At 45.9% G+C, this 27,086-nt stretch overlaps 1 long non-coding RNA gene across 1 annotated transcript in view; it reads right to left on the minus strand.

The window, feature by feature from the left end:
* Positions 1 to 18,581: 18,581 nt before the first annotated feature.
* LOC129630263 (uncharacterized) overlaps positions 18,582 to 27,086 on the minus strand; it is a 49,320-nt gene continuing 40,815 nt past the window's right edge. Inside the window, exons 3-4 of the long non-coding RNA XR_008703629.1 lie at positions 19,248 to 19,490; positions 18,582 to 18,839 (exon numbers count right to left, since the gene is read on the minus strand). This is a non-coding gene — a long non-coding RNA (uncharacterized LOC129630263). The remainder of the gene's footprint in view (positions 18,840 to 19,247; positions 19,491 to 27,086) is intronic.

The following is a 27,086-nucleotide window of genomic DNA, read 5'->3' on the forward strand; positions in this document are numbered from 1 at the left end:
GCCTGGTATTCAGAGATGGGGGCCAGTAGGGGAGGGATGGGACACTGAATAATAAAGTCTCTCCTCTTGGCTAGGCCTCACTCTGCTTTAGTGTTAGGTTGACAAGCATTGTGGCCTAATTCTAATGACCACATGGAAACAGAGGCCTTTCCCCAAAACATCTGTCAGAAAATCTGAAACTGATTCATTAGTGAGAAAACACTGATTACACATCATTCTGCTGGCTGCTATTCTAGTGGCTGGAAAAGTGGGCAAGATCTGGTGATGTGCGGCCCAAGGAGAGAGCAGAGGAGGGGCCCCCACCTGGATTGTGGGGCTGGAGGGGGCTTCAAGAGGGCTTCCTGGAGGAGGTGGCCCCCAAGCTGGGTCTTCAAAGATGAGTAGGAATGAGCTGAGTGAGTGGGGCTGACAGTTGGATCTCATGGTGGTGGCATAGAGGGGTTGTTCCATGAGAAAGAGACAGCATGTCTTAACAAAGGCCCAGCAGAATAAAGCTCCTGTAGAAATCCGCAAGCACCCAAGTCTTCAAATCTAAGACAGACACATTTCTTCAGATGCTTAAGTCTCTGAAGTCAGCACACATTACACAATGTCTACACACAATACTGTTTTTCCCTTAGCAGCCTCTTCCTCTTGTATACACACATACACACACACACACACACACACACACACGCACACACCCACACATACATTGTAACCAGTGTTAACAATCTGACATGCGCTCTCACATACTATCTCTTTGGCAGGATTCTTTTCAAATATGGAATATATCTGTATTTCCACTATCCATATACTGCTGCTGCTGCTAAGTCGCTTCAGTCGTGTCCGACTCTGTGCAACCCCATAGACGGCAGCCCACCAGGCTCCCCCATCCCTGGGATTCTCCAGGCAAGAACATTGGAGTGGGTTGCCATTTCCTTCTCCAAGGCATGAAAGTGAAAAGTGAAAGTGAAGTCGCTCAGTCATGTCCGACTCTGAGCGACCCCATGGACTGCAGCCTACCAGGCTCCTCCGTCCATGGGATTTTCCAGGCAAGAGCACTGGAGTGGAGTGCCATCGCCTTCTCCGTCCATATACTGCTAATCGCAGTAATTACATTCACTAGATCTCCAAGTGAATAGTGATATTGGACTTCACAATATTTTAAACATAGTAGATTGCAATATGTATTTACTTGTTCCCATGTCAACAAGGCTAAAATACATAAACTGGAAGCTCTATCATTAAAAATTGACATTATTTTGATTTATTAGATTCCCAGAAATTGGGTTACTATTTTAAAAGTGAAAGTTGCTCAATTGAGTCTGACTCTTTGTGACCATGGGTAGCCTTTCCCTTCTCCAGGGGATCTTCCCAACCCAGGGATCAAACCCAGATCTCCCACACTGCAGGTGGATTCTTTACCAGCTGAGCCACCAGGGAAGTCCAAGAATACTGGAGTGGGTAGCCTATCCCTTCTCCAGTGGATCTTCCCAATCCAGGGATCGAACCCAGGTCTCCCATACTGCAGGCAGATTCTTTCCCAGCTGAGCTACCAGGGAAGCCTATATTAAAAGTTGTGCGTATTTTGGTACTAATGATTATTTCTAAAAATTACTCAGAAATGAGCCTCTAATTCACAATAACACTAATGTCTTACCTTGGGGTGCTATAACAAAATACTGTAATTTAGGTGGCTTATAAATAACAGATCAGGTGCCAGAATGATCAGGTTCTAATGAGGAGCCTCTTCCGGTGCTGACCTCCAGCTCCGTGTTATAGGCTCACCTGGCAGAGAGCAGAGAGAGGGCACAGCTCGCTGGTGACCCTGACAAGAACATGAATCCTGGATGAGAAGACTCATCTGGAGCCCTTATAACCCTAATTATTTCCCAAAGGCCCCATCTTCTAAAACTACCACATCACAGGGCATAAGGTTTTAACATAGGAACTTTCAGTTCAGTTCAGGAAATTTGGGGGGACACAAATGTTCAGCTCATAACAACCAATCACAAAGGTAGTTCTCCTTCTCCTCACACCATGACCACCCTTGCAAGGTCTCTGTCTTTTTAAGTTGGGTAGATCTTGTGGGCAAAAAGGTTCATTGCTTTTAGTGTCCCTGAATACTGGTAAAATTTTAAGTGTACACCCTGCCTGCATCTAAATTGCTTCAGTCATGTCTGACTCTATGAGGGCCTGTGGACTGTAGCCTGCCAGGCTCCTCTGTCCATGGGATTCTCCAGGCAAGAATACTGGAGTGGGTTGCCATGCTACACCCTCCTCCAGGGAATCTTTCCAACCCAAGGGTCGAACCCATGTCTCTTAGGTTTCCTGCACTGGCAGGTGGATTCTCTACCACTAGTGCCACCTGAGAAGTACCAGGTATAACCTACAGTAAATAATAAATCCTTTATATCAGGGCTTCTCAACTTCAACGGTATTAACACCGGGTTGGAGAACTCTGTGTTGTGTGAGGCTGTCCTGTGCAGTGGGATATCAGAAGCTCCCTGCCCTCTGTTATACATGTAGCATTTGTCCCTTAGTTGCGGCTACCAAAAAAAAATAATAATGCCTCCACACATTGCCAAATGTACCTTGGGGTCATATCACCTCTCTTGACAATTGCCACTCCGTGTCACTGATAATGGTTCTGCTTCTGTGATTGAACCCAGAGCGTAGTCATCATCTTTATCATACACTGCCTTCTGGATCTCTTTCCTTGTTCTCTTCTATTTATCAATCTTTGTATTTGTGTCAGTACTATGCCTGCATTAGTTATGGTAGTTTTAAGTCAGGTAAAGTGAAACCATCACACTGTTCTCTTGTCAACCTTTCCTCAGCATTTATCACGTATTTATTCACCCACATATGATGTAGCCATCTCTGACCGGGAACAACGTCCCATTGAAGCCATCCTGTAGAGAATGGGTTTTTAAACCAGAGTTCCTGACCCCCTTGAAGTTGTATGTAAAATTACGTGTGTACATGTGTGTCTTTGTGTGTTTCCAGAGATGCTATGGACAGAGGAGCCTGGTGGGCTGCAGTCCATGGGGTCGCTAAGAGTCGGACACGACTGAGCGACTTCACTTTCATTTTTCACTTTCATGCACTGGAGAAGGAAATGGCAACCCACTCCAGTGTTCTTGTCTGGAGAATCCCAGGGACGGGGGAGCCTGGTGGGCTGCCGTCTATGGGGTCGCACAGAGTCGGACACGACTGAAGTGACTTAGCAGCAGAGATGCTATGAAAGGTGGTCACTCTGAAGCATAATATTTTTCTAATCACCCTACCTTTTCAGAATCTCCTACAAAGCACATGGCAGGCAAATCAGGGAGATCCATCCACAGTAAAGATGGATGCAGGAGGGCTTCTTCCCTGGTGGCTCAGTGGTAAAGAATCCACTTGCCAATGCAGCAGACATGGGTTCAATCCGTAAGTCGGGCAGATCCCACATGCCAAGGAGCAGCTAGGCCCATGTGCCACAACTTTTGAGTCTATGCTCCAGAGCCCAGGAACCACAACTACTGAGCCCATGTGCCACAACTCCTGAAGCCCTTACAGCCCTGAAGTCCAAGCTTCGCAACAAGAGAAGCCACTGCACTGAGAAGCCGGCACGCCACAACTAGAAGAAAGCCCAAGTAGCAGTGAAGACCCAGCACAGCCCAAAAATTATAAAAAATAAACAAAGCGATGAATGCAGGGGCCTTCCCTGGAGATCCAGTGGTCCCGGGTGATTCAGTGGTTAAGAACCTGCCTTGCAATGGAGAAGATTTGCAGATTTGATCCCTGGTCAGAGAACTAAGACCCCACATACCACAGGGCCACTACTGATCTCATGTGTCACAATGAAAGATTCCTCATGATGAAATAAAGACTCCATGTGCTGCAACTGAGACACAACACAGCCAAATACATACATACATATTGTTTAAAAAAAGATCAATGGCTTGCATGCACAGAACCTAGTCTCTGAAATTTGTGACAGGTGCTCCAGTGAAGAGACAAGTCAACAGACTTTATTCCAGTGAGGGATGACATAAGCAGTGACACTGCCTCACAAGTGTGACCAAGAATCCCGGGTGTGCATTGGAGGAAGGCAGGAGCATACACCCACAGATGGGGTGGGAAACCTCTGGTGTTAGCAAGGCTGTTGTGGAGCAACATACGAACATCGTTATCGTAACTTCATCTCCCATTTATTATTTATGTCCCACCTGCTTCCAAAAGGATGTGACACGGCTTTCAGTGAAAAGCACAGATACGAAAGAATCGTGCAACTTCTACAACTAAACTCAGGAGGTGAGAGCCAAGAAGGCAAAAAGGCAAAAGAAGGAGGCAGTCTGTAGAATAATTATATCAGGAAGCACTGGCTTCGCTCTGAACTTCCTGTCCTCCGAGAGAGAAAAAAGAAGGCAAACAATGGTATATCGTTTCCTTTAGTTTGTAACAGGAAACAGACCATCAGGAGAGGCGTTAGCCATCTCCTGGGAATTCTGGCCCTTTTGGCCATCGGAGACCTAAGGAAGGGGAGGAGAATGTAGGTGGGTCCCTCCCCGAACATCCGGCTCCTGCAGGGATGACATGTGTCCATCTAAAAAGGGCTGTTTCTGCCATCTAAAGAAAAGATGCCCTTGTCAAACTGTTCATTCTGCTCATCAAATATTTACTGAACAACAGACTGGTTCCAAATTGGGAAAGGAGTATGTCAAGGCTGTACATTGTCACCCTGCTTATTTAACTTATATGTAGAGTACATCATGCAAAATGTTGAGCTGGACGAAGAACAAGCTGGAATCAAGACTGCTGGGAGAAATATCAATAATCTCAGATATGCAGATAACATCACCCTTATGGCAGAAAGTGAAGACCTAAACAGCCTTTTGATGAAAGTGAAAGAGGAGAGTGAAAAAGTTGGCTTAAAACTCGACATTCAGAAAACTAAAAACATGGCATCTGGTCCCATCACTTCACAGCAAATAGATGGGGAAAAAATGGGAACAGTGACAGACTTTATTTTGGGGGGCCCCAAAATCACTTCAGAGGGTGACTGCAACCATGAAATTAAAAGACGCTTGATCCTTGGAAGAAAAACTATGACCAACCTAGACAGCATATTAAAAAGCAGAGACATTACCTTGCCAACAAAGGCCCATCTAGTCAAAGCTATGGTTTTTCCAGTAGTCGTGTATGGATGAGAGAATCGGACTATAAAGAAAGCTGAGCGCCAAAGAATTGATACTTTTGAACTGTGGTGTTGGAGAAGACTCTTCAGAGTCCCTTGGACTGCAAGGAGATCCAACCAGTTCATCCTAAAGGAAATCAGTCCTGAGTGTTCATTGGAAGGACTGATGCTGAAGCTGAAACTCCAATACTTTGTCCACCTAACTCGAAGAACTGACTCATTGGAAAAGACCATGATGCTGGGAAAGACTGAAGGCGGGAGGAGTAGGGGACAACAGAGGATGAGATAGTTGGATGCCATCACTGAATCAATGGACATGAGTTTGAGTAAGCTCCGGGAGTTGGTGATGGACAGGGAAGCCTGGCGTGCTGCAGTCCATTGGGTTTTAAAGAGTCAGACACAACTGAGTGATTAAACTGAACTGAGCTCTGGCCAGACTCCAGACCAACAGTTTAACGTTGAGAATAAGAACCTGGTGCCTTCGTTCAAGGATCTCATGGTCAGGGAAGGTAGATGTGAGCAAATAATTAGAATGAAACTCGATATGTGTCCCAAAAGACAGATGACCATCAACATGGAAACACAGAAGAGAGACATGAACTTTACTTGGGAGGAAGGCCAGCGTTCCGGAAACTAGGAGGAGGGAACAGGAGGCTTCCCACCTGAGGGCCTCCTACAGGCAGAGGAAGTACAGAGATGGGCAACCAGTTTTATGGGAAAGGAGCAGAGTGGCACACCTAGGGTGTGGAGTGCATGCTCATGGCGGAACAAGAGGAGGCTTGACATTTTGGCTGCAGTTAAATCATGAAGGGCCTTTTATGTGAGGCTAAGGAATCTGGGGCTTGGCATGAGAACCATCAACGATGTTTAAGCAGGGAGCGATGAATTCAGATCATGGGTTTCCTCTATTTGCTTAAGATCCTCAAAGCCCACAAGGCTGATGGAGAGTCTAAAATTGGCCAACAAAACCTCACCTGCAGCAACCAAAAACCGAAATGAGGGCATTGCCTGCAAGCTCGGTGTTCTTTTGCAAAGCAGAACTGCGTGTCCTTCCTCATAAAACACATAACTAGGGACTCTGGCTCAGTGATCCTGCTTAGGCATAACCAAGAAGAGGCGGCACATCAGCAGCAGGGGGCTACTTCCAAGAATAAATTTAGGCATTTTGGAAGAAAAAAAGAAAAGCCGAATTGGGAACCGTCTAAAAACTGTTTTTTGGAGAAAGACACGCAGGTACTTTCCACTCCTCTGTGTAGTTAAAAGAACAAAAGCAATAGCCTGTTCCCCCTTCATGCAGCAGCTTCCAGTGGGACAAAAAGCCAAGTGCAGCGCAGCTGAAGGAGGGATGGGAGCCCAGAATGGGTTAGAGCCAACACTGGGGTTCTAGGCAGAGCCCAGTGGTTCTGGGGGCATGTGGACAGGAAATACACCTGTTCTAAAAGTGTAAGGGGTTACCTAGGAAGCCAAGAAGAGGCAAGACGTCACAGAGCACAGGTCTCCCCTCTCTTTGCAGGGAGAGAGATGGGACCGCTCATCTCTTCCACCTCTGACAATGACCACATTCCCTGCTCCTCGCTGGCCAGCCTCCCCTTGAGAGCCCACCGTCCTTCACTAGGAGAGCCACTCTACAGATGAGCTCACAGCATGCGTTCTGAGCCCAAGGAATCTGATGGGACAAGGACTTATTTCCACAGTTTGAACAGACAAGTAATTTATGATCCCAGGGACCCTGAAGTAGGAGTAGGCTGCATTCCAGTCATGATACTCTCATTTTGTGACTATGAAGACCTCACTGAATAGATCCTGAGCATTAATTGTGACCCACTATTTGATATAGTAAGTCCTTCCTCAGGGCTCTGTGATGTCGTAAGTTTGTTTGCTTTTTTAAATTCCAAAATGATGTTATTTGTCCTCTGCTCTTTCTGAGAAGCAGCCTGTCATAGTCTCCCATGGCTTTATGAGAGCTCCCAGACAGTTTTGCCAATGACCGTTCAACACCTCAGAGCTCCCAAAATCCCTTGCAGAGATGCTGCTCGGAGCCTTAGCCTCAGCCAGTAAATACAAAATTGCTTGCTTCTCCAAGCCTGCTTCCTTTACCGTCTGACCCCCATTTGGGCTGAGATGCCTGGATACCATTTTGAAAAATGGCTACTGTAAAAGGATGCATGCTAAATTGCTTCAGTCGTGTCTGACTCTTTATGACTCCTCTGTCCATGGGATTCTATAGGCAAGAATACTGAAGTGGGTTGCCATTTCCTCCTCCAGTGGATATTTCCGACCCAAGGATTTAACCCGTGTATCCTGCAGCTCCTGAATTGCAGGCAGATTCTTTACCACTGAGCCACCAGGGAAGCCCTGTAAAAGGATAGTGCTTCATTATAGGAAAAACTTAAAGAGTTCTCCCCAAACTGGTGAACTCAATATAGTTTCTGGTTAGGACCCATCCTCCTTTTAGCAACCTCATCTCATTCAGCACTGACCCCACACTCTCCAGGGCTCAGGGTCTTCTTTTCCTCTTGAATCCTTTACCCAGATTTGACTCTTATCAGTTTCCATGTTCCAGATCTTTCCTGAAGCCCAGCCTTCCATCAAAATACTCTGTGTCCCACCTCCTTACACCCTGAACTCTAATTCATCTAATGGTGGAATGGTGCTGCTGCAAAAGCTCCTTCCGATGGCAGACTGCAGAAGAAGCTGTTTCCACCCTAGAGCACACCTTTAGTGCCTGTGCTGCTCTGCACCCCTCCCCCATGCTCTCAGCTTCCCTTTGCAGAACCTCATCTCCCCATTGTGTGCTATCTTAACAAGACGTTCGCTCAGGATGACCCAATCTGTCAGGAACAAGAGGTGCACACGGGACCATACCAGGCCAATCTGGCTTTCCTTGGCAGAAGTGACCTAAGGATAACTCAACAGCTGGAACCGGCGGACCCAAAAGCAGGGCTCTGTGCGCTGGCTATCCAGAGCTCTACGCCTGCCCTGTTTCCTTTCTTGTCCTTCCTCCATTCTGAATAATTACCCAGGAAAAGTCAGGCCACACCTCAGCTTTTTTATTCTCTCTTAGATTCGTTTGCAAGGCACAAAGCCCTAATCCCATTTCTTACCTGAAGGAATGGTCAACTGTGGACATTTTAAGAAAAGGAAGCCTTGGAAGAGACTATTTCAGACAAAGTGGCCTCAGGAGAGGCTGGGTGCGTTCCTTGAGAAAAGAGAAAATGCCAGTGGATGTTTCTGGTGTAGCCTAGCCTCTCCACCAGCAGGTTCCATTAAGGGGATGATCAAAGGGCTGGGGGTGACATTTGACATGTGCCAAGACCTTGGCATGAGGATCCCACTTGTTTTCTGGTCGGGGGGGATGACTCTGCCCTCAAAGCCTGGCTGGGCCCTTGCTGGAGCCCTCCTGAGGATGACACCCCAGGACATGGCGGGCAGCTGTGTTTTCGGGGCATCCTTGCCAGCAGTGCAGGCCCAGCTTAAACTGGAGGACATCCCCACAGGGAGCCCAGGAGGAAGCAACTCCCCCCCTCACCGCCCCCGAGGAGGGTCTGGCTCCTGGCTCCCATCCTCCTAGACCAAAGGGGGAGAAATTAAATCAGCTGTGCTCAGAGACAGACTCCCAGGAAGCAAAGAACACCCCAACTTCAGGATCAGGTCCTTACACCAGCCCCTTCCAGTCTCATATAAGTAAAACTCCACTTCTAAACCCAATCCCACAATGTTCTTTTCCACTTTTTTTTTTTCCCATAAAGTAGGCCCTTCACATCATGTAAGCACAGACCCCCACGAAACCTGGCTCTATCCCCAGTGGGATACAAACAGAGGAAAGAGCAATGAAAAAAGGAAACCCATCAGTGGGAGTTCTCTGCACAGAAGAAATAGAAGAGAATGGTAAGCAGGGTGTAGCAGGACCCACCCTTCTTTCTATGTCACAGGGAGATGTCCCTCAGTACTTCATGGGGACTGTGGGCAAGCAGAGAAATACGCATGATTGTCCCTGGGGCCAAAGGAATTAGAGGCCAATGCAGAAGGGCCGGGCACTACCAGGTAACCAGGAAACAGGTGCTTCCTCCCTGGAAGGGGCACCGCACCCATCTTCCTCAGCAGGAGCTCACTCTGAACTCAGCAGGACACTTTACTGAAAGAAAGGTAGCCTACAGCAGACTCAGTGAACAGACAGGAAGAAGCGGCTTTATTTAACTAGCATGGTTCCTTGTCCCAGACACACTTGGGGCTGGGAGAACAGACCTCAGAGTTTAGGTCTTCAGAGGATGTCCCCCACGGACAGTCCCACAGAAGCGGTGCTTTGTTCTTATCCAGAACAGCTGCCAGTTTATGCTGTGCTCCCGTGAGAATCAGAAAAATAAGGAAGTTCCCTCCTTCTGTCTTGATGGTGCACCAGGCAGACAATGGTTCGTGCCTGATTGCTGGCTCGGTGAGTGGGGCACACCTGGGATTCTAGTCCTCACCCACCCACCGGCTCCCTAATGCTCCCTGCTCTGGGGGGCCCAAGTAGGGCCCCTGTCCCCAGGAGCCTCCATCCCTCTTCTCCTACAGCCCTTCTCTGAGCCCTGCTGCTTCCCATCCCCTGCCTCTATCTGTTTGGAGTCCACTTTCCCCATGGCCTTCCCCGGTAGCTCAGCTGGTAAAGAATCTGCCTGCAATGCAGGAGACCCTGATTCAATTCCTGGGTGGGGAAGATCCCCTGGGGAAAGGATAGTCTACCCATTCCAGTATTCTTGGACTTCCCTGGTAGCTCAGCTGGTAAAGAATGTGCCCACAGGTAGGAGAACTGGGTTCAATCCCTGGGTTGGGAAGATCCCCTGGAGAAGGGAATGGCAACCCACTCCAGTATTCTTGCCTGGAGAATCCCTAGTGGGCTACAGTCCATGGGGTCACAAAGAGTTGGACACAACTGAGTGACTAACACTTTCACTTTCCCCATGGGAGACAAGTCTGCAGGCCTCCAGGAGTTATGTGAGGTGGTGCCCCTTTTCCTCTGCTTTCAGAGGCTGCAGAGTGGACAGAAAAGGACTCTGTCTCCGGTACAACAGGAACCTCCTTTAGTTTCTCCACCATGATGGCTCAGGTCACCTTATGACTACCTAGGAGCAGACAACTTCACCCAGTAAGAATCTGCTTTCTCCTGAAGTCAATAAAATATAGCTTCATGTAAAGTATGCTTATTTTTTTTTCAATTAATAATAGTTTGGGTCTAGTCTCAGAGAAAAATAATCCTGGCACTATTATCTTCAAGAAAACGGAGCCATCTCCAGTTTCATCTTAATATGAAATCCCCTACCCACAGACACAGATGGAGGGGAAGTTGCAGTATGTGACACTACAACATGTTTCTCAGGCTCAGCAGAAAAATTAAGCTCTAGTCCCTTTGATTATTTTTATTTACTTATTTGGCTGTGCTGGGTCTTAGCTGAGGTACTCGGCCTGAATCTTCAGTTGCAGCATGTGAACTCTTAGTTGTGGCATATGGGATCTAGTTTCCTGACCAGGGATCTAACCCAGGACCCTGACGCTGGGAATGTGGAGTCTTAGCCACTGACACCACTCGACCGTTAGTCCCTTTTATACACCAGTGATTCACTTTGTTCTACTGCTTCCCTGGAAAAGTTACTCTCTCTGTTACTGGATATATGAAACATGTATTACGGATGATGAAATTTATAAGGGAGTTATCAGTTAGCTATTGCTACAATAATGTTGCATTAACTCACAGGCCTATGACCAGAAGCATGTATTTCTCCCCCTGAAGATCAGCCTGGGTTCAGCTGGACTTTACACCAACATGCAGGCTGGGTCCAGGTCTCGCCACAGGTTTTCCACCCTCCTTGGCCCAGCAGCTTTTTGAGACATGTTGTTCTCATGGTTAAAAAAAAAAAAAAAAAAAGTGGGAGTGCAAGCTCAACCATGAAAACACATTTCAAGCCTCCACTTACATCATGTCTGCTTATATGCCAACAGCCATACCAAGTCGCATGGCCAAGATAAAACTAACTAGGGCAAGCCCAGGATCAGTAGGGCAGAAAAATATATTCTGCCTCTCATAGAAGGAACATGGGAAATAGCACACAGTAAGGGGTGAAGAACTGAGAAGCCAGCTACCATAAGGAGGGAGGGTAAAAGGAAGGATGGCAAAAGAAATAATATTTTTAGAGATCTATTTTGTGCCAGGTATTGTCCTACGTGTTTCAGGCATAAGAAGCCTATATTATAAATAGAAGACTGACATCTAGATGGGAACACTGGTGAGCAACTGAGCCTGGATTCACACATGGGTCCAATAGACCCCAGATTCTGCCAAGGGCTAGAGAGCTGGAGACAGCAACCTCTGTCTTACTCTTGCAGGACCACAGATGGATGCTGAGCAAGGAAAGAGGTAAATAAACGATGATCTTTTCAAACCCAGGCTTCTCCCAAAGAGCCTGAAGCAGGAACATTGTGTTTGAAGTAATAATTGGAGTCCAGTGGCTGAGTCTTTCATCATTTAGACTGCAGATTCACTGCTTGCTCATTCTAACACTCTTGCAGGCATTGAAGTTAGTCCTAGACTGTATGAGTCATACAATCTTGCCCTAAATTCTATGCTATAAAGGGGTCAGGAGTTATTTTCAAGTTACAAGTTCAGACTTTTACATGTTCTAATTGCTTTCTTACATTTGACTCATGTGTTAATACAGAAGATAATATAGGAGGAACAGGATAACGTTATCAGACAGCATTCACAGGTGTAGCTGCAAGTCTCTAGGATGCTCTTAGGGAGAACAAAGCAGGTCACAGAAGTGCAGGGATCTGGTGGTAAGTTAGTTGGTGCTGAATAAATATTTGCCAAAAAAATTAATCCATCAACAAAGATTATCTACCTGTGCAGGTGCTGGTGACTGGAAGGATGTTTACAGTTCGTCTAAACCGCCAGTGGGCTTCCCTGATGGCTCAGACAGTGAAGAATCTGCCTGCAATGTAGGAAACTCTGGTTTGATCCCAGGGTGGGGAAGATCCCCTGGAGAAGGGGACAGCTACCCACTCCAGCATTCTTGCCTGGAGAATTCCATGGACAGAGAAGACTGGTGGGCTATAGTTCATGGGGTCGCAAAGAGTCAGACATGACTGGGTGAATATGCTACCATTCAAAGAGAAACACTACCTCTGAGGCTTTTTTCCAACCTGCTTTCTCACTCTTGTCCTTTTAAACATTGAATGACATTCTGATGGTTCTTCCATATTTACTGATGACTTGGGCTCATGTGTTACAACCTTCCCTGATCCACAAGTCCCACCATTCTCCTGGATAACTTGGGTACAACTGTGAAGACCACATAGTACCCGAGCTTTGCAGCTCCCAACTCTGTCAACACTAGCAGCCTTACTCTTCCCCACATCCATCCATCTCCATTACTCAGGCTTTAAACCTAGGGCATCACCCTCACCACATTTTCAAACTGCCGATCAGAGCCAATGGTGAGTCATGAAGGCAATTTAGTGAGCTGTAGCATTTTTACTGGAGAAGGAAATGGCAACCCACTCCAGTGTTCTTGCCTGGAGAATCCCAGGGATGGGGGAACCTGGTGGGCTGCTATCTATGGGGTTGCACAGAGTCGGACACGACTGAAGTGATGCAGCAGCAGCAGCAGCAGCATTTTTACAAAATGGAAAAGAAAACATCCAAGATCATTGCATGTAATAAGGGCATATCTCAAGAAACTTTTGCTTGAATTATACATACTTGATAGGCATACAGAACTGTGGTGTCAGATATTTTTTCCTGAGAGTTATGGTCAAAAAAGTTTGAGAAATACTTCCCTTGGCTTTTTCATTCACAGAACATTCCATTTTTAAAATATCACTGTCTCATGCTGCTGCTACTGCTGCTAAGTTGCTTCAGTTGTGTCTGACTCTGTGTGACCTCATAGACAGCAGCCCACCAGGCTCCGCCGTCCCTGGGATTCTCCAGGCAAGAACACCGGAGTGGGTTGCCATTTCCTTCTCCAATGCATGAAAGTGAAAAGCGAAAAGCGAAAGTGAAGTCGCTCAGTCATGTCCAACTCTTAGCGACCCCATGGACTGCAGCCCACCAGGCTCCTCCATCCATGGGATTTCCCAGGCCAGAGTAGTGGAGTGGGGTGTCATTGCCTTCTCCGATCACTCTCTCATAGCCACCAGTTATTATATCTCGCTCTCTACTCTTCATACACTCATTGCTGCAACTCTTTTGTTTCCATGTGACCCATGAGCATGGCAGGTAAGAAACTTAAGAACAGGAATAATACCCCATTGAAAATCTCCTAGTCCATCCTGTCCCCTCTGAAACACACACACACACACACACAATACTGTACTGCACACACATATAAACTGTCTAGTGCACATAGGGTGTGTGTGCATGCTCACACTTGAATGGAAATTGACACAGAAGGTGAGTTTCACACATGAGCTGATATGGAACAGAACAGACACCACATGTGGTTATGGAAGGTGATCAGAAGCATGAACATGGGAGTTTGCAGATATCTTAGGCAAGGAGGTATGGACTTGAAATTTGAATTAACTTCATGAAATGAATAAGTAGCAGGGAGATTTCACCTGTTACCTGAGTCATAACCCAGAAAAAAAAAAAAAAAAAAGCCCAATGTTAAAAACTCAAGCCATAACCTAAACTTTGACTCAATGTAGATTATAAATTCAAATTTTCCCTTGGGCCACTGGATATAGCAGGACTTCTCAACCTTGGGTACTGTAGACACTTTGGGTTGGATAATTTTTTACTGGGGAAAAGGGGGGCCACATCTCTGGCCTCCACCTACTAGATGCCAATAGCATACTCCTTCCCCACTGTGACCACCGAAACTGTCTCAGACACTGCCAACTGATCCCTGGGGGTAAATTCACCCCAACTGAGAACCACTGTTATATGATGATGGTACTAAAAACAATGTCATGAAGTGTCTCATGGGTGATAAGCTGCTCTCCAGGCATGATCTCTTCTAGTCCACACAGCAGACCTGGAGGCCAGGCCTGCTGGTAAGACAGGCCCCACAGGAACGTACCATTGCCCCACTGCCTGGGGCACCTCAGTGCTCTTGGAATCTCAGCCTCAGTCTTTCCACTCTAAAGCAGAGAATCTGTGACTTCATGTAGTTGAGTCAATCACAGAAAGAGCCACTCCTTACTTACCCTATTCTCAGTCTTCCGGCAATGCTAAGATGAGAATCAAAATTCCAGGAAACGACACTGTTTATGGGAATCTAAGTCAGTGCAGCCACTACGGAGAGCGGTATGGAGGCTCCTTAAAAACCAGAACTAGAGCTGCCATATGATCTAATAACCCCACTGCTAGGCATATATCCAAGCAAAACTCTCATCCAAAAAGACTCATGCACCCCAATGTTCATAGCAGCACTATTTCCAACAGTCAGGACACAGAAGCAACCTAAGTGTCCATAGACAGATGAATGAATAAAGATGTAGTGTGTGTGTATATATATATATATATACAATGAAACATTACACAGTCACAAAAACGAATGAAATTATGCCATTTGCAGCAATATGGATGGACTAAAGATTATAATAGTAAGTGAAGTAAGTCAGACAGAGATATATGAGACAAATTATATGTGGAATCTAAAAAAATAATACAAAGGAACTTATTTACAAAACAGAAATAGATTCACAGATTTAGAAAACAAATTCATGGTTACCAAAGGAGATGAGGGAGCAGAGATAAAGAAGAGTTTGGGATTAACACACACACAGTATTATATACAAAACAGATAACCAACAAAGTCCTACTGTATAGCACAGAGGACTATATTCAATATCTTACAATAACCAATAATGAAAAAGAATATATATACACAAATATGTTGTATGTTTATATATATGGGCTTCCCTGGTGGCACAGTGGTAAAAAATCCACCTGCAATACAGGAGATGCGGGTTTGATCCCTGATCTGGGAAGATCCCCTGGAGAAGGAAATGGCAACCCACTCTAGTATTCTTCTCTGGGAAATGCCATGAACAGAGGAGCCTACAGAGGCGGGCTACAGTTCATGGGGTTGCAAAGAATTGGACATAATTTAAGTGACTGTGGCTCAGACCATGAACTCCTTATTGCCAAATTCAGACTTAAATTGAAGGAAGTAGGGAAAACCACTAGACCATTCAGGTATGACCTAAATCAAATCCCTTATGATTATACAGTGGAAGTGAGAAATAGATTTAAGGGCCTAGATCTGATAGAGAGAGTGCCTGATGAACTATGGACGGAGGTTCGTGACATTGTACAGGAGACAGGGATCAAGACCATCCCCATGGAAAAGAAATGCAAAAAAGCAAAATGGCTGTCTGGGGAGGGCTTACAAATACCTGTGAAAAGAAGAGAAGCGAAAAGCAAAGGAGAAAAGCAGATATAAGCATCTGAATGCAGAGTTCCAAAGAATAGCAAGGAGAGATAAGAAAGCCTTCCTCAGTGATCAATGCAAAGAAATAGAGGAAAACAACAGAATGGGAAAGACTAGAGATCTCTTCAAGAAAATTAGAGATACCAAGGGAACATTTCATGCAAAGATGGGCTTGATAAAGGACAGAAATGGTATGGACCTAACAGAAGCAGAAGATATTAACAAGAGGTGGCAAGAATACACAGAAGAACTGTACAAAAAAGATCTTCACGACCCAGATAATTACGATGATGTGATCACTCACCTAGAGCCAGACATCCTGGAATGTGAAGTCAAGTGGGCCTTAGAAAGCATCACTATGAACAAAGCTAGTGGAGGTGATGGAATTCCAGTGGAGCTACTTCAAATCCTGAAAGATGATGCTGTGAAAGTGCTGCACTCAATATGCCAGCAAATTTGGAAAACTCAGCAGTGGCCACAGGACTGGAAAGGGTCAGTTTTCATTCCAATCCCAAAGAAAGGCAATGCCAAAGAATGCTCAAACTACTGCACAATTGCACTCATCTCACACGCTAGTAAAGTAATGCTCAAAACTCTCCAAGCCAGGCTTCAGCAATATGTGAACCATGAACTTACAGATGTTCAAGCTGGTTTTAGAAAAGGCAGAGGAACCAGAGATCAAATTGCCAACATCTGCTGGATCATCAAAAAAGCAAGAGAGTTCCAGAAAAACATCTATTTCTGCTTTATTGACTATGCCAAAGCCTTTGACTGTGTGGATCACAATAAACTGTGGAAAATTCTGAAAGAGATAGGAACACCAGACCACTTGACCTGCCTCTTGAGAAACCTATATGCAGGCCAGCAACAGTGAGAACTAGACATGGAACAACAGACTGGTTCCAAATAGGGAAAGGAGTATGTCAAGGCTGTATATTGTCACCCTGCTTATTTAACTTATATGCAGAGTACATCATGAGAAACACTAGACTGGAAGAAGCACAAGCTGGAATCAAGATTGCCGGGAGAAATATCAATAACCTCAGATATGCAGATGACACCACCCTTATGGCAGAAAGTGAAGAGGAACTAAAGAGCCTCTTGATGAAAGTGAAAGAGAAAAGTGAAAAAGTTGGCTTAAAGCTCAACATTCAGAAAATGAAGATCAATGGTATCCGGTCCCATCACTTTATGGGAAATAGATGGGGAAACAATGAAAACAGTGTCAGACTTTATTTTTTTGGGCTCCAAAATCACTGCAGATGGTGACTGCAGCCATGAAATTAAAAGAGGCCTACTCCTTGGAAGGAAAGTTATGACCAACCTAGACAGCGTATCAAAAAGCAGAGCTATTACTTTGCCAACAAAGGTCCGTCTAGTCAAGGCTATGGTTTTTCCTGTGGTCATGTATGGATGTGAGAGTTGGACCATGAAGAAGGCTGAGCACTAAAGAACTGATGCTTTTGAACTGTGGTGTTGGAGAAGACTCTTGAGAGTCCCTTGGACTGCAAGGAGATCCAACCAGTCCATTCTGAAGGAGATCCGCCCTGGGATTTCTTTGGAGGGAATAATACTAAAGCTGAAACTCCAATACTTTGGCCACCTCATGCGAAGAGTTGACTCATTGGAAAAGACTCTGATGCTGGGAGGGATTGAGGGCAGGAGGAGAAGGGGATGACAGAGGATGAGATGGCTGGATGGCATCACTGACTCGATGGACGTGAATCTGAGTGAACTCCGGGAGTTGGTGATAGACAGGGAGGCCTGGCGTGCTGCGATTCATGGGGTCGCAAAGAATAGGACACGACTGAGCGACTGAACTGAACTAAACTGAACTGAATCACTTTGCTACATATCCACAACTAACACAACATTTTAAATTAATTACACTTCAGGTTAAAAAAAAAAAAACAGGAAATATGACACTGAAAGTGCTTTGGGGAGCCAAGTTTGTACATTTCCCTTCTGCAGTGAATCAACACAGATCATTAGCATCATTCACAGAAGGATGAGGCCCAGAGAAAAGAAGTAACTTCCCCTATCTTGAACATGCATTGGGGTGCTCCTGCTCTGGGCTTCCTCTGACCCAGAGACAGGACTCTGGGTCTGTCTGCCAATTACAGTCCTCATCTGTCTGCATCCCAATTCCAAATTCCTGGGAGCAAGTCACAGTGGGGCCTTCAGGATAGCAGCACTGAGAAACTCCAGAGGGCACTATTCATGCAGACCATCGAACTCCTATGGCACCTGGTTTCCTAGCATGCACAGGGCTTCAGAGGGCACCCCAAGGATGAAGAGCAAATCTCAAGGTGGTAACACACTGGGCAGGCACCCCAAAAGGTGTCTACTGAAGTGACCTCCAGCAAGTCACTAGATGTCTTAGGGCTTCAATTCCCTCATCTCAACTTGGCAGTTTTAAAACATGGCCCCCCAGTTCCTCGCCACTCTTCCCACTGAGAGGTCCAGGCCTCTGTGCCTCCCCCGCAATATGGGCTTTGTGACAGCTGAGCCAGCAGAATCTAGCACAAATTCTGCTATGCCAGTGTCCGAACCCAGACCTTTTGAAAAACAACAGAATTTCACTCTACGTCTCTTGGGATCCTCATTGTCAGGACCCAGCCACCACGCTGTGAGTAAATCCAGCTAGCCCCTGGAGAAGCCCAATGGAATGGCCAGCACCACTTGGCCAGCCAGGTGAGTGAGCCATCTTAGAAATTCATCCTACAGCTTCCCATCAAATTGTCTCAGCTTATCCCAAGTGGAGCAGAGGCGAGCCTGCCCCACAGAGCACTTCTCAGATTGCAGACTCATGTGGTGAGGACCTGATTATTGGTGTTTTGGGCCCGTGTTTGGGCTGGACTGAGGTGCAGCAATGACCCAGAGCCTTGCATATTCTCAGCCTTCCTCATGGAAGCGTTACAGCACTCGAATGAGAAAGCATGAAAACTGAAAATTCTCGAGAAACTCAAGAGTGTCAGCACAGCTTTTATTTTGTATTATTCCAAGGTAAACAGGCAGCAGAGCTGTGGTTGTCTCAGCCAAGTCAGCTTTGGCCCGAGTTCAGGGAAAAGGAGGTGGTTGCGAAGGGCAGCAAGTACAGAAGGTAGGATGGAGCAGGAAGGGTGTGGAGAAGGAGCAGCACAGGCCAGGATGGGACGGGATGCTGCTGTTTATCATCTCAGGGCTCAAGGTGACCTGGGGAGGCTGTCTGAGACCCTTCCTCCAGCAGATACATGAAGAATATCGATCTTATTTTAAAGGTGCTATGAGGAAACAAATGTCAGTGTCTAACAGTAAGTTTGAGTTATTCTGTTCTCTCTGTCAGGAAATTCTAAACCAAGTCCCTCTGATTTCCTTTTGGACCCATACCTTTGGATTATGGTGTCAGTTACATTATGGAGCAAAACTAGAAAGTCTGAAGGGGAAATAATTCAGAGAGAGGAGCCAAAAAATCAGCCTGGTTCAGTGGGCACCTGTGCCTTCAAGGACGTCCTTGGCCGCAGTGAGTCTGGCCCAGAGAGTGCTTCCAAAAGTCTCAATCTCTGCAAAGGGCAGTTGTATGGCTATCTTTTTAAAAAATATTTTCCTTATCTTTTTAAAGTCTATTTCACACACTGAGCAGAAATCTGATAATCCAAGTCCCAATTTAATGATGGAAATCAATAACTTACTTTGTACATCAAGGTGTAAAAACCACCAAAGAGATCTTTCTGAATCAAATTCAATGCCTGGTTGTTGCCCTTCAGTTTTTCTCCTTTGCGATTCAGTTAAGCCTGAGTTTGGCGGAAATGGCCTTTGACCTTCCTACAACCCTGGATCTACTGAAAAGCTGAAGAGGAGTGAGTTGCAGCTGAGTATGTTCTGGAAATCAAACACAACGTCAGCAGCGGTGCTCCTGCAGCCAGGTTAGGACTCTGTAAAGTCAAGATGAAGCAAATGGACTTATTCACAAAATAGAAACAGATTCACAGACTTCAAAAACAGACTTATGGTTCCCAAAGGGGAAAGGTAAGGGGTAAATTAGGAGTTTGGGATTAACATATACATACTACTACCCAACTCGAGTACTCTTGCCTGGAAAATCCCATGGATAGAGGAGCCTGGTAGGCTGAAGTCCATGCGGACGCGGAGAGTCAGACACGACTGAGTGACTTCACTTTCACTTTTCACTTTCATGCTTTGGAGAAGGAAATGGCGACCCACTCCAGTGTTTTTGCCTGGAGAATCCCAGGGACGGGGGAGCCTGGTGGGCTGCCATCTATGGGGTCACACAGAGTCGGACATGACTGAAGTGACTTAGCAACAGCAGTAGCAGCATACATGTTATGGTATATATACATACTACTACATAGTATATATACATAGTATATATACATACTACTACTATATATAGATAACTGAGATGTCCCCGCTGGTCCAGTGGTTAAGACTCTGCACTTCCAATGCAGGGGGTCAGGGAATTAAGATCCTGCATGCCACACGGCATGGTCAAAAAATAAAGACAAAAACAGATAATCAACAAGGACCTACTGTATAACACAGGGAACTCTACTCAGTACATTCTAATAACCTACATAGGAAAAGAATCTGAAAAAGAATGGGTATATGTGTAACTGAATCACTTTGCTATATACCTGAAACTAACACAACACTGTAAATCAACTATACTCCAATATAAAATAAAAATTAAATTTTAAAAAGACAGAAGCCAACTTGGTAAATAGCACTGAAAATGAAAGGAAAATAAATTGAGTTTTGAGGACACTATCTGAGGTTCGTGCTCAGCCATACCCAAAACCAGCCCTACCCCTGTGCAGTGTAGCCTGAGAAGTGAAGTTGCTCAGCCGTGTGTGACTCTTTGCGATCCCATAGACTGCAGCCTACCAGGCTCCTCTGTCCGTGGAATTTTCCAGGCATGATTACTGGAGGGGGTTGCCATTTCCTTCTCCAGCAGATCGTCCCAACCTGGGGGTCAAACCCAGGTCTCCCACATTGCAGGCAGATGATTTACCCTCTGAGCCACCAGGGGAGTGAGCCACCAGGGAAGAGCCACCAAGGAAGTGCAGTGTAGCCTACAAGAATCAATACCTTCTGGTTTTGCTGAAAACTCTTTGAGCTGGTTTGTGTGTCACTTGCAATTAAGAGCCCTAAACAGGGTTTCCCTGGTGGCTCAGTGATAAAGAATCTGCTTGCCAATGCTGGAGACACGGGTTGGATTCCTGGTCTGGGAAGATCCCACATACCACAGAAAAGCTAAGCCCGTGCACCACAGCTACTGAACCAGTGCTCTAGAGTCTAGGAGCTGCGACTACTGAGCCCACACACCCTAGAGCCTGTGCTCCTCACCAAAAGCAGCCACCACAACGAGAAGCCCATGCACCACAGCTGGAGAGAGGCCCCTGCTCTCTGCAACTAGAAAAAAGCCCGCAGAGCAATGAAGACCTGGCAGAGCCAAAAAGATAATAAATAAATTAAAATTAACAGAATTTAAAGAAAGAGCCCTAACCAATCAACACACACAAAGAAAATTTCCTGAGGTGACTGAGGCAGGAAAACCACATGGTGAATAGGTCTCTCTGCCCAAATATAAAGACCCCCATTCCAGCGAGAGCTCTTTTATTTTGCCTTCTGGCCACCTTGTCTGGGCCAGAAAAGGGCACTGGTAGGAGACCCTTGGGCTTCCACTTTATTTTCCTTCTCAGTTCTGGGCCTCCTGCTCCTCATATCACATCAATTCACCTGCTTTCATTCTCTCTCTCAATCTCTAGCCTCGCCACCCCCTTCTCTCCTCTCTTTCTTTCTCCAGTTAGTTTGGACCACAGCAACGCATGCTCATGAAAGAGTCTGCGGGTTTCAAGTAATAAGATACAAGGGATTAAAGTTCTGGAAAATGTACAGCTGCATTCAAGCCAGCTCATAAAACCCAGCAAGGCAGCAAAGGGCACAAGCTGCCCCCAGGTGGGTCCACTTTTACTCTAAGCACCAGACCCATGAAGGAGCAGGAGAGCAGCCACCCCACCCCACTCCAAAAGTGCTGTGACTACAACAACCTCGCTCTCCATATTTTGGGGAAATGTTTCATTTAAAAATATTCTATCCCAAAATATACAAGCAGCTCATGCAGCTCAATATAAAAAAATAAAAAATGGGTGGAAGACCTAAATAGACATTTCTCAAAAGAAGACACACAGATGGCCAAGAGTCACATGAAAAGATGCTCAACATCATTCATTATTAGAGAAATGCAAATCAAAACTACAGTGAGGTATCACTTTATACCAGTTAGAATGCCACTAAGTCGCTTCAGTCGTGTTCGACTCTGTGTGACCCCATAGACGGCAGCCCACCAGGCTCCCCCATCCCCAGGATTCTTCAGGCAAGAACACTGGAGTGGGTTGCCATTTCCTTCTCCAATGCATGCAAGTGAAAAGTGAAAGTGATGTCGCTGAGTCATGTCCAACTCTTAGCGACCCCATGGACTTCAGCCTACCAGGCTCCTCCGTCCATGCGATTTTCCAGGCAAGAATTCCATTGCCTTCTCCATCAGTTAGAATGGCCATCATCAAAAAGTCTATGATTAATAAATGCTGGAGAGGGTGTAGAGAAAAGAGAATGCTTTGCACTATTGGTGGGAATGTAAACTGATACAGTCACTATGGATAACAGGATGGAGGTTCCTTTAAAAACTAGGAATAAAACCACCCTATGACCCAGCAATCCCACTCCTGGGCATACACCCTGAGAAAACCATAATTCAAAAAAAAACACATACCCCAATGTTCACTGCAGCACTTTTTACAATAACTAGGACATGGAAGCAACCTAGATGTCCATCGACAGATGAATGAATAAAGATGTGGTTCATATATACAATGGGATATTACTCAGCCACAAAAAGGAATGAAATTGGGTAATTTGTAGTGATGTGGATAGACCAAGGGTCTGTCATAAAGAAGGAAGTGCATCAGAAAAAAAGAACAAATATTGTACATTAATGCATATGTATGGGATCTAGAAAAATGGTACAGATGAACCTATTTCCAGGGCAGGAATAGAGATGCAGATGCAGAGAACAGAATGTGGACTCAGGAGGGGAGGGGAAGCGCGAGGCGAACTGGGAGATTAGGATTGACAATACAGCAGTGAGATGGTTTAGTTGTTAAGTTGTGCCCAACTCTTAGTGATCCCCATGGACTGTAGACCATCAGTTTCCTCCGTCCATGGAATTCTCAAGAATACTGGAGTGGGTAGCCATTTCCTTCTCCAGGGGACCTTCCCAACCCAGGGAAGGGTTCATCTCCTGCACTCCAGACAGTCTCCTGCATCTCAAGCGATTCTTTACCTCTGAGCCACCAGGGAAGCCCATACATGTATACATATACACTACCAAGGGTAAAACAGATAGCTGGTGGGAACCTGCTAAAGCACAGGGATCTCAGCTCAGAGCTCTGTGCTGATCTACAGGGGTGGGATAGGGTCAGGTGGAGGGAGGTCTAAGAGGGAGGGGATATATGTATATGTATAGCTGATTCACTTTGCTGTAGCGCAGAAACTAACACAACATTGTAAAGCAATTACACTCTGATCAAAAAAATATATATTCTACCTTGTGACCAAACCACGTATCCCGATTTGGGGTTCTGGAAGCATGGCTACTGCTCACATTGCAACAACCGAGCAGTCTAGGTTCTCAGGAAACACACCTCTCATGACAGATAGGCACTGCCCCAGTGTCACTCAGGGCCTGTGTAGTCACTGTCCTTTCCAACACTAGGGCAAGGGGTGGGCGCTGGCAGATTTCAGCTCTTAGGACCCCAAGTACAGACAGCCCCATGCAGAATAGGAAAGTGTTCTTGGTCCCCTTGGGCCTTGATTGCCATAGTCTGGCCCTTGGATGATTTATACAGGCCACACAAATACTTTTTATTCCAATTATCCTAATTTAAGGACATTTTAGAAAACTATATAACTAGAAAGTAATTTGATGGATATGATTGCCTGAGAGGTGGCCAAAATACAAATGACTCATCAAAATATAAAATAAATAATAGCTCAGTGATCTACTGTAATGACAAAAAATCATAAAGGTGGCAGAGAAAGGAAAGACATTTAGCAAACTGCCCTTTGTTGTCGCTCTAATGTCTTCAGAGGAGTCTGTTTCTCTGGACCACATTTCTTCAGAGTATTGTCGTGTTTTTCTTGCCTTCAACCCTCACCCACCTCCCCACAGAGCAGAGAAACGTCACATTTGGCTACGTAAGAACAGTGACCAGGCTACTGGGCTTACAGGAATCTCTCCACTTTGCTGAAAGAACAATGAATTGCATGATGAAGTGTGCCCCAGTAGTGGCTGCTCTTGTTCAGTCGCTCAGTCGTGTCTGACTCTTTGAGACCCCATGGACTACAGCACGCCAGGCTTCCCTGTCCTTCACTATTCCCCAGAGTTGGCTCAAACTCATGTCCATCAAGTGAGTGATGCCATCAAAGCATCTCGTGCTCTGTTGCCCCTTCTAGTCTTGCCCTCAGTCTGTCCCAGCATCAGGGTCTTTTCCAGTGTGTTGGCTCTTCACATCAAGTGACCAAAGTATAGGAGCTTCAGCTTTAGCATCAGTCCTTCCAATGAATATTCAGGGCTTATTTCCTTTAGAATGGACTGGTTGGATCTCCTTGCAGTCCAAGGGACTCTCAAAAGTCTGCTCCAACACCACAGTTCAAAAGCATCAATTCTTTGGCACTCAGTTGTCTTTATGGTCCAACTCTCACATCCATACATGACCACTGGTTTTTCCATAGCTTGGACTAGATGGATCTTTGTCAACAAAGTAATGTCTCTGCTTTTTAATATGCTGTCTAGATTTGTCATAGCTTTTCTTCCAAGGAGCAAGTGTCTTTTAATTTCATGACTGCAGTCACCATCTGCAGTGATTTTGGAGCCCAGGAAAATAAAACCTGCCACTGTTTCCATTTTTTCCCCATCTATTTGCCATGAAGTGATGGGACCAGATGCCATGATTTTAGTTTTTTGAATGTTGTTTTAAGCCAGCTTTTTCACTCTCCTATTTCACCTTCATCAAGAAGTTCTTTAGTTCTTCTCTGCTTTCTGCCATTAGGGTGGTGTCATCTGCATGTCTGAGGTTATTGATTTTTCTCCCAGCAATCTTGATTCCAGCTTGAGCTTCATCCAGCCCGGCATTTCACATGATGTACCCTGCATAGAAATTCAACAAGCAAGGTGACACTATACAGCCTTGATGTACTCCTTTCCCAATTTTGAGCCCTAGTGATTAGGTGATCCTAGTACACACTTCCTTGGAGAAGGAAATGGCAACCCACTCCAGTGTTCTTGCCTAGAGAATCCCAGGGACGGGGGAGCCTGGTGGGCTGCCGTCTATGGGGTGGCATAGAGTCGGACACGACTGAAGCGACTTAGCAGCAGCAGCAGCAGTACACACTTCACATGCAGACTTCACACTGGGGCACATGATAAAAGGCTCATCTGCTCACAACTTTATTCTGACTGTGGTTCAACACTTTTTAAACTTGTACGAAATGAAGAACGGTGATGGGTGCAGTGGTGGAAGAGGAGGAGTTGGGGGTGCGCCAGGGAGACTACATTCTCCACACTCAGTGTTCACAGGAGGAACGATGGCCAAGCCACACAACCTATTGCATCCACAATTTTCTAGCCTAGTGTGGTCAGCTTCCAGTTGTCCATTCTATGGACCCTGTACCTGCATCTCTAATCTACACATATTGCTAAGCTAGGCAAAAGAAACTCAGTCCATAGCAATAAATTTGGGGGAAAAAATAGACTTGCAGTCTTGGAACTAGTTGTTCACCCTGCAGGATGCACCAGAAGTCAAGCCAGGAGCCTGAATTTCAACGTCAGAAAATCTGGAATCAAGTCTTGATCATCTGTCTTATTGGCTGCATGATGTTAGTTGACTCATTTCTTAGGTCGTTAGCCCCAGTTTCCTCATTTTATAAAGGTAGAGGGCTTGTGGCTCAGTGGGAAAGAATCCACCTGCCAGTGCAGGAGACACAGGTTCAATCCCTGGTCCAGGAAGATCCTATATGCCACAGAGCAACTAAGCTCGTGCACCACAACTATTGAGCTTCTGCTCTAGAGCCTGGGAACTGCAACTACTGAGCCCATGTGCCATAATTACTGAAGCCCACAGACCCTAGAACCTGTGTTCCACTACAAGGGAAGCCACCACAATGAGAAGCCTGTTCAGTGCCCCTAGAGAGTAGCCCTTACTCACTACAACGAGAGAAAAGCCAATGCAGCAACGAAGACCCAGCACAGCCAAAAATAAAGTTGTTTTTTTTTAAACGTAGATTACCACCCCAATCTCTCCAAGTCCTTGTGACAATTCAGATGGATTAATTCACATAGAGCAGTTGGCTCATGGTTGACAAATACTGACTGTTCATTCCCTGGTTCCTCACCCTCCTTCCTTCCCATGGAAAGCCCATGGGAGGAAGGAGAGGGGACTGCCAGGAGGCGGCTGGCGGGACACTGAGATGTGGGTTTTGCAGGCAGAAAGCTGCAGCTCTATTCTCTCGCCCCTGCCCCTCCAGCCCTAAAGACAGGGCCACTTTGTTGTGTTCTCAGGGAAACCAGCTCCTTTCACACCATCTGGCTTTGGAGGACAGAACCTAACAGGGGAGACGGGTCAGGCAAGGGCAGAGAATGCTGGGCTAAGACACGTGGCCAAGGCTGTGCTTCCTAGTGGGCTCTGCCCAGGGCCTCTCCTTTGCCAGGGGCTACATTCTGGATTTTCCCTCTTGTGGATGCTCTCTCCAACACACCAGCCTGTTTGGCAATCAAACTCCCAGTGATGGGCTAGACTGTTGGTGGGTCACACGGCTTGGATGTCATCCCAGACTCTGTGCAGTCTGGATGGATGGTCTGCCACAGCCACGATGTGGGGCATCTGATTCAACTGTAGAGAGGAGACATTTAGATGCTTTGTCTCCTTTATTATTATTTCAAAAATGAATATAATATCACCACCAAAAAATGGAGCAGAAAACTGAAAAGTTTCCCGAGATAACCACTGTAAGTGAATTTTATCTGCAAGCATTTCAATTCTCCCTTGTTACAAACTAAATTACTGTCACTCTGATTTCTCATAAACCATTTTCTCTCAATATAACAATGCATCTGGCAAGTGGCTGCAACAAGGGACATCCTGAGACGATCCAAGGCTATAGGTTCTGGAGGAACCCCAAGTTCTGGAGGTAAAGGTGGAGCCTCTCTGAAGGGTGGTGCTGGCCACATCCATACATGTCCCAGGTTCAAGTGTGACCTTCAGAGCCCAGTGCTAGTGAGGTGCATCGCACACTGTCAGAAGCCAAACAGCTGCCCCTTTCTTGAACTCAAAAACTTAGCAGACAGGAGGAGTAGAGATTTCAGGCTGCAGATTTCTGCAATCACAGGATAACAGGCAAAAACAGGTACAGAAAACGGACTTAAAGAAGCATCTCTGTACTGTGTTCCATTA

The sequence above is a fragment of the Bubalus kerabau genome, chromosome 1 (assembly GCF_029407905.1).
Source record: "Bubalus kerabau isolate K-KA32 ecotype Philippines breed swamp buffalo chromosome 1, PCC_UOA_SB_1v2, whole genome shotgun sequence".
Taxonomy (NCBI): Eukaryota; Metazoa; Chordata; class Mammalia; order Artiodactyla; family Bovidae; genus Bubalus; species Bubalus kerabau.